At 37.8% G+C, this 9,038-nt stretch overlaps 1 pseudogene; it reads right to left on the reverse strand.

Annotated features, from left to right (window-relative positions):
- Window positions 1–1,807: 1,807 nt before the first annotated feature.
- Window positions 1,808–3,920, reverse strand: LOC101582570 (annotated as a pseudogene).
- Between the last annotated feature and the right edge of the window lie 5,118 nt (window positions 3,921–9,038).

Below are 9,038 nucleotides of genomic sequence, written 5' to 3' on the forward strand. Positions count from 1 at the left end.
GAAGATAGCAATGTGTAATAGTAGGGTCATGCTTGGAGTGCCTCTTATTCTGGTCCTCTGAATACATGCTGCTTGTCATAACATGCCAGTTGCTGCCATGCTGTCTCTCAGATAGATGTTTGTTTAAAAAGGAAAGGGGTGGTGAATGAAGGCAGGAGACAGGAAAAGGGGTGTTGTGATACTGTCCTCCTACAATGCTGCGTATGGTTAGATTTCTAAACTTCTGTGTAAAAATATATAATTGTTTATTCTTATTTTTTAAATATATTTTTATGTTTTTAATTTTTTTCTTCATATTCTGTAGAGACTTAAAGTTTAACATATCAATACTTGATGAAAAATATCTGTTCCATGTCATATCTAATATGTTTGCTATTCAGACAGATAGTGAGGTTAGGCTCAACTGCCTATATTATAGAGTAATAACAATAAGTTTCTCTTCTGGAGGGTTAACAGTCTAAGTTTGTGGACCAAAAACTAGAGAAAGAGGAGGGCTGAAAGGACAGCCAACATTTTGGCCCGAGCCTTTCAAGGTCAGTGAAGACTCAGGACATAGGAGAACCTGCACTGTAACATCCTGTAACTCATGTGTGTACCAGGTTTTCTGATTGGGGAGATTGTGGGGCCACAGAGCAAAGTGGCTGATGATGTGGAGTGTGCCTAGAGAGAGTCACATGGAGAGGAAACATTCTCTTGGGCTTTCACAGAGAGCAAATTGGTCAGGCAATGGCCGTGGCTCAACCACATGGCTGACACTGACAAAGGATCTACGAACTGCAGTACATGGTTTCAGGATAAATCTTGAGGGGATTTGACTGACCTTATCAGATATAAAGGCTGCATTTCTTGTTATACAGGTGTTGCTTTGTCTTGGTCTTAACCATCCAGCAGAAAAGTATAGAAACAAAGTATAAAGAGTGGAGCCATGTTGATATGCTGAACTATAGAGGACTTGTGTCTGCAACTTCTGACATTGCCAGTGTTATGGAAAACCCGCTGCTATTATGGATTACGGGACTATATTGGAATATTTTGCAGAATTCATGCACCTATAATGTTTACATTACAATGGAATACCCTTCTCTGATAAAACCAAACAAAAAAGGGGATAAAAATGAATGACCATTTTTATCTATATATTCAAAATAGTTAGGATATACAGCTAGTTTATCTTAATTTAGTGAATAGAAATATTTGTTCTAATAGTGTTTGTAAACAGGATATGATGTTTGCATCTTGTACAATGAATAACCACTAAGACAACAATATGCAATTTATTAATTATTAAAACTGTCCTACTTGAAACTGCCTCATTGCTATTTGTTTCTCAATAAAATTATTGAAAAAGAACATTATCTGGAAAATGAGAAACTCATAATTAATAATTTTCCAAATTTAACTGTTTGAATAATATTTGTAGTTATATAAAAAATCTAAGCCAAATCTGAAAATTACATACAGCAAATATTCACTCAGTAGAGGGACTTTTTTGCTAAGAAGAGGAAATTTTAGAGCAAGAAGAGAAAAAAAATAGATACATTAAAAAAGGAAAAGGGCCTAGAAGAAAGGCCAAAGGAAAAAGAAAGATTATTTGAGCCTCAGGCAACTAGTGAGAAAGACAGAAGAGAAGAACAAAAAATGAAAAACAATAATCAACAACAAAAAATACCCTAAAATCAGAGTAGTCACACACAAAACAACTGTTCAATTAAAAAATTAAACAAAAAGTACAAGTGAATAAAAAAAAATATGGTGGAAGAGTTTTGTGACTTCTTTTTGGTGTCCTATGAAAGCCTTATGGAGTCAGTCATAGGTGGGCCTTTTTTGGAACAAGTTTGTGGTCCTGGGGTGAAGAGAATGTAACTGCTACAGTTCTCTGAGGTCCAACATCACCTTGCTCCCCAGCTTCACCAATCGGCCTGGGTCCCTCTGGGGAGGAGTATTTATTTGTTGTTCTCTCACTCTTTGATCCCTCTGGGGCCTCTGCTGTGGAATCTGAGATTCAGGTTTAGATTCTGGCTGGGGCTTTGATGCTGGCACTTTCACATCATGAGGCGGTATCCCAGCAACAGGAACAGCTCCACTAGGGGGAAGGCTCTTACTGGTCACAGATGCCCAAGAAAATGTCCTCGAGTCTTCCTGTACTGTCTGAGCTATGTCTGTGGGTGTTAGCAAAGAACTCTTCTAAGAATCCTCAGGAGCAGCTTCTTCTAAAACAGGTTCAGACTTTTCCTCTTGGATTTCAGATGCAGATTCTTGCTCTGGTTCTGATTCAGGATCAGGCTCTGGTTCAGAAATGAGTTCCTCTAAATGATCTTCCAGGTCATTGCTGACAGTTTGATCGCAGAAAGTACCAGAATCATCAAGTACAGCCTCGTGTGTCTGCTGGCTTTCTTCAGGCTCTTCTACTTCTTCCTCAGATTCCTCCTGAGGCTCAGTGACAAAGCCACCAAAGACCTCATCTTGGTATCTGAAGATATCATTACGAACATAGCATTAATTTGCAATTGAGCCCTCAGGAGCAAGGACAAACATCTGCATGAAGCTCTGCAAAGTCTGGTCGTTGTTACAGAGCAGTTGCATGACCTGGACCACCACATCGTCATTCAGGGTGGCTTGTGCATCGATGTGGCGGGTCTTGGTGTGGCAGTTGGTGAGGTTTTGTGACATCACTTTCCTATGAGTTTCTTTCTGTCTGTAGACTGCATCTGCAGATTTTCTGTTTAAATCCAATCCCCCGTGGACATAGGAAGAGTTCTTTGCATAAAATCGATGCAGCATGTCTGGGGCCTGGTTCGGCAGGGTGTACTACTGTCTCACAAATTCCCGCCCAACCAGCAGGGGTCTAGGTTTCTCCATAACAACTGTTTTGGTCAGTTCATCCTGCACGGCTGAGCAGATGTGAAACAAGCTCTGCTGCACAGCATGGAAGGTGACAGAAAACTCTCATGCAAGCACGTCCTAACAATGCACGGCTTCATTTGGCATAATTCTGGGTGTGAGTACTACCCACCCTAAGGACATGTACTCTGGATAAAATACAAAGGAATTTATATTTATAAAGGAATTTTATATTTAAATTTATATAAATATAAATATAAAATATAAAAACAAAAAGATACTGCTACTGACACTTATAGCTTTTGACTTACTGTCTTCTGCTCACCATACACTATTTATCTTCTGCAGTGACCCTCTGCCATGCCTTCTTACCTTGCAGTGTGCCAACTATGAATTTAAACCTCTACAAACTGTGATCTAGTCAGACCTTTTCCCCTTTAACTTTGAATGTTGCTTATTTTTGTCTCTGCATTGAGAAAAATAAAACTAAGGTAATGAACTAAGACAAAAGAAAGAAATTTCTCCATGATTTGAAGCATGTGGGTGTCCTCTGTGGTCTATACTTTTGTGGCAGTGCCTAATTCAAGGTGTGACTCTTATCAGTGGTAGACAAGTGAGGTAGACAGAGCCCAGCTCCAACAGCCAGAAGTAGGACCAAGGAAACTCTGGAACTTTCAATTCCACAGAAACTCGGCTTGAACCTGGACTCTGGTCATGGGGTAGGGCCTGAGTCATTCAGCTAACATGTTGCATGTCTCTTTACCAGCTTGACTGCAGTACTCTGATCCTAGATGTCTCCTGCTTTTGTCCCTTACCCAATCGATGGGATTTTTAACACTGAGAACACCAAGAGGAAGCCAAGCCCTGTGTGCTTTGAGTTCCCTGTTCAGCCGAACCCTCCTTCAACTGGCACCCAACAAGTCATGCTTTCCAAGGAAATGACAGAAAGGTGACTCACCTTTTGTGGAGTACAGCATGAACTGCCCCTTTCCACTGTATGTTTCTCTTAGGAGCCTGTGAAGGCTCCTAGAGTTGCCCACTTTCACTGTTCTTCTGTAGATTCCATTTTCTCTGACCATAGTCAGAAGCAGGAGGTAATGTCCAGGTTGCCTCTTGCTTCTTCTTTACTGTAGTCTGTCTCTTCAATTTTTCTGTAGACTCCAAGTTTTCCTTCATATCCATCCTGAGTCGGAGAGATCCAATTCTCTCCCTATTTTCCTCTCCAATTTGTTATTCCAGTGCTTTGATTCTAGTTCAGGTAAAGACTGATTTGTTACTCTTTCCCACTGTCATTTTCCTGGAAGTCTCCAGATTCATTGCTTCACAGCGCATACAAAACCTATCACTGCCCACTCATGAAGAGTCCTGCTTGTGCTGAGCCTCATGTACAGTGATGTGGGCTGTTCCTCATATTTGTAGCATACATTTCATTGATCTATGATGTTTATCCTTACAGTGATGCTTACTACTTTATGTGCTTAATTTTTTGGTTAGTCGTGTTTAGTTTAGGATATACTTCATTTTTACTCTGTCAAGATTACCTTTGCAAACTTTCTTGCTATTGCCTTTTACTTTTATATAATATCTAAAGGGAGAAAGTTAATTCCAGGAACAGTTACTGTAGAAATTTTATTAAATCTAGAGGGTAGTCTGGAGAGACGTGACATCATAATAACATTGTGCCTTGTGGAGTACGACCAGGGTATGTGCTCCATTTATTTAGGCGTCCTTTAATTTGTACTTTTGTAATTGTATTTTTCACATTGTGTGCTTTTCTACGTACAATTGTTAAGGAACTTTCATTATCTTGAATTCAAGATTCAGTTTTGTACTGTAGAGAAGAATATTTTTAAATTTTCATGTTTGAATCATTTGTTGTTAATGTATAGAAAGATTTCTTCTTTACTTTTTGGTTCTGAAGATTGAACCTCTGGCCTTTTACATACTATGTTTATCGTTCAGCAATGAGCTACACGCTCCCACATCAGTATGTAAAATTCAAACTGTTAAATTCATGTTTAAATTTAGTACCTTGTGGATGGATTTTTCCAATTATACAGTCATATCACCAATTAGTTTTTAATTCATTCTTCAATTCTGTGCACGTTACATTTATTTTTTCTTCACATTTGCATTGTTTGGAACTTCCCAGACAATGTTAGCTTGAAGGAGAAGGTGTTAGAACTGGTCTTTCCTGCCTGGGCCCAGAGAAAATGAGTTTAAATCTTCAGTGCTGTGTTCCATGTTAATGGAGATTGTTCATAGATGTTAATGTTAATACAAGAACATGCATTATTCCTAATTTTCTAAAAAACATAAAATACATAAAAATAAAAGTAAATTATTTTAAACAAATTTTTATAAACTCAGATGATCATATGAATTTTTTGTTGTTTATTTAATGCAGTAGGATTAACTCATTCTGATTTGTTCTCCCACATTACTTATACCCATTTTTCTTTTTGTGATTAAATGTGAGTACTTTTTAGTTTCCTTTCTTGGACTTGGCTCCAGCTTTGTGTTGTGCATATTTATTTCATCTAATTTATTGTTAAGTTCATGCAATGCACTGCATATCATAATTTAATAGATCTGACATATCTAATGAAAGCCTTCATTTTCCGGTCTGTTTTAATCTTTTCAGCTAGCCTATACACTATATTGATGTCAGTTACTTATTACATTTTCATCTCCGTTATGTGTTTACTAAGAATGTTTAAGTGTATATCATACTTTACATGTAAGAAAAACATAACGGCTTGATAGTGCTCTCTTTAGAAGTAGTTTTCTTTTCTTGATGGGCTGATCATCTCAGGTAAGTACGGAATGGAGCTGGATTTGATATGTGATATTTTTAAATTAATGCTCTACTCTCTATGTCCAGTTTGTTGAACAGATGTCACCTATGTTTGATGCGAGATACCTGGCAACTATTTGTCCTTAGTCATTGGTTTTCTACCCCACTGCCCCATCCCAGATTTTATAAATTTAGAGAAGGTAATGTGTTATAGTTTGTGTCTAGTTGTCCCCCAAAGCCTCATGCAGGCATTGGGGAAGCTTCTAGAGTTTGTGTTTAATTTATAATTCAATGCAGGGATTATGGGTGTGAGTGCTGTGGCCCTCCTGGGATGGGTAATCTGCACACAATATAAGGAAGAGAGAGATGTGCTTCTGCTGCCGTAGCCACTGCTTCTCCCTTTGCTCTTTGCTGTTTTCTGCCTCTATACATGGCTGCCACTCTGGCTTGTAGCCAGATGAGTATAGAACAAAACCTCCACTAACTGTAAGCTAAATAAATAGCTCCTTCCATAATTTTAGGTGTTGGGTATTTTGTCCCAATAATAAGAGAAAAGTAATCAAGACATCATGTTACACATGCTACGGAAGAATTTGAAAATAATGTATTCTAGAGAAACAGACCACCCACTTAGAACTTCGTATGCTTTAAATTGTATCACATCGTTGTCTATACTAATGGTCTGTTAATTTCCAACCCTGAAAAGCAAAAAAAGAACAAATTTATGCAAGACATTTGTCTGTGATTGGCTAAATAGAATCCTGAGGTATGAATGTGTATAAGAAATTCAAAAGTGTTTAAGAACTTTAGATTTGAAACCTGTCCTTCCCGTTTTTTGTGAAGGTGTATGTTTTGGGTTGTTTTCTGTGTTTTTGTACCAGGGATCGAACTCAGGACTTTGTGCTTGACAGGCAGCTATCTCCCCAGCTGAAGATATATGTTTCTATGTAAGAAAATAACACAGGTTACTTAATATTTTCTTATCATTCATGAATCTAAGTAAACTAGCAAAAGGTGCAAAATGAGAGGTATTTTTAAAAATGATAATGCAATGCTATTCAGGACATTTCATTCTTAATGATGATAAATTAGTGGCTCTTTTCTGCAGGACTTCAATTTAGGAAGAGTACATGAATTTAAAATATATCATTATACATGTAAAGAAATCCTGAAACATTAAATAAATGGTGTATTCTCAAAATCACTTATCATAAAGGGGAAAACTATGATTATTTTTGAATTTTATGAGTTACTTAGCTGAGTATTACTTTCATTATCTTGAGTTCTTTTGTAAAACTGTCTTATTCACATGATAAAATTATGAATTTTGACATTTTTGAATTTAGTTACAGGCCTAAATTGAAAGATTAAAAATAGATGTAGGTAACAACAATCATGTCTATCAACTTGGCAAGTTTATACTTAGCTATCATTTTTTTTGGATTAATTGCCAAGAGAAATTTACTTTGTTGTAAAAAATAAAATGTATTGAGAGGACTTCTTTAAAAGCCCATACTTGAGAAACTGCTAACTCTAGGTTTACTACTGATATAAGTAATGAAATTAAAAATAAGCACTAGGGTTAGTGAGAGAGCTCAGCAGACTAAGTACCCAGTTAGGCAAGTGCATGGACTGGGGTTTGATTGCCAGCATCACAGGCTGCAACAGTCCCACTCCCATGCTCCCTGAGGTGGCCACCGAGACTAGGCATAGTACCTGTGATCCCAGCACTGGGGAGGCTGAAAACAGGAGGATCACTATGAGTCTGAGCTGTGTAGTGAGACCCTGTAGCAAATACATTGAAAAATAATAATAAGCAATAGCTTTTTAAACTTGAAAGAATAAAACAGCATAAAACCTATATTCAAACATCTGAAAGAGATTTCTTTGTCCTATAGTACATATATTAATAATTTGAAGCTATTATCAAAGGGAAAAACCTTTTAATTTTCTATTAAAGAAAATCATACAAGAAAAAATGTAGATTTTTAAAAATATGCCCTGTAAAACCTCTTTCAACGAAGACTTGAAAACAGTACTAAGGGCTGGCCAAATAGCTGAGTGGATTAAAGCACCTGCAAGCAGGTGCAGGGGCTGGGAATTAGATCCCTGGGCCTGCCGTGCTGGCCCCACCCTCAGGGTGCCCTGAGAGGACAACTGAGACTGGGTGTGGTGGAGCGTACCTGTAATCCTAGCTCTTGGGAGGCTGTAAACAGGTGGATCACTATGTGTCCAATGTAATAGTGAGACCCTGAAGACCATGTAGACCCTTCCCTAAAATACAATAAATAAATAAATAAATAAATACAAACAATACATGAATGTCACACAATAAACTCAAATACAAAATTGTACAGTCTATCATTAATACTCACCAAATGGAATTACCACGGTAGACCTACGATTATAATAAATTAGATCACTGCCTACTGGATAATCCACTTAACAACAAGAAAAGAGAGAAATTATCACTGTAAACCTGGCTAGAAATTTAAAAATTATGCTGTGTCTTAGCTACTTCTTTTTCATTGCTGAGACAAAGTATGGAGCATCAAAGTTAAAGGAGGAAGGATTTTTGTAGCTCATGGTTTGTGGAGGTTCTGGGTTGTAGTTGACTGGCTTCGAGACAGAAGACAGGAAGAGAGCAGCAAGCAAGCGACAAGCAGCCCTCCTTGCGTCCTTCATGTCCACTTACGACTATCTATTTCAGTCATCCAAACACAAACCTCATGGGGAATCCATTCTTGTGTTGCTCTTCCCTTCTTTGCCTGTTCCACTACCAGGGAGTTTTACTCTCTGGACTACTTCCAAAAATAAACGACTTCCTTTCAAAACTTTATTTTAGGTATTGTTTGGAGGGCAGCTCTTATGGAACGTGAAATTAATAAAAATTGACCTTTACTGTAAGATACAGTAAATGTGTCAGTGACAGTAAGATGAGAACAAGGTCTCCGTGCAGGTGATAAATCAGGTCAGTGGTAACACTTAACATGAACTATCACTCTGACTTGGCAGTCCATAATGCTGTTGCACTAAGAGAATTTAGACAAAATGATTTTTCGATTGGAGGTCATAGGTCTTTACTCAGAGTTTAAAAAAAAAAAACACAAAGGAATGAAAATATCAGGTCAGTCAAATTTCAGTTATATTAATAATATACTATTTGGATGCACTGAAAGTGAACTAATAAAAATCAAGGTGACACTCAAGCTTAGATGTCAACATGATTCGGCTGTGTTTCTGGAATTCGGAGAGCACAGTTCTGGCCATGTCTGGGTGCAGCCTGAAGATGTGATGCTGGATACCATATGTGGTCCTGGCCTTTTTCTCTCTTGCGCTGTTTCTCTCTCTCTCTCTCTCTCTCTCTCTCTCTCTCTCTCTCTCTCTCTCTCTCTCTCTC

Source organism: Octodon degus, unplaced genomic scaffold, assembly GCF_000260255.1.
Source record: "Octodon degus isolate 3935 unplaced genomic scaffold, OctDeg1.0 scaffold00046, whole genome shotgun sequence".
Taxonomy (NCBI): Eukaryota; Metazoa; Chordata; class Mammalia; order Rodentia; family Octodontidae; genus Octodon; species Octodon degus.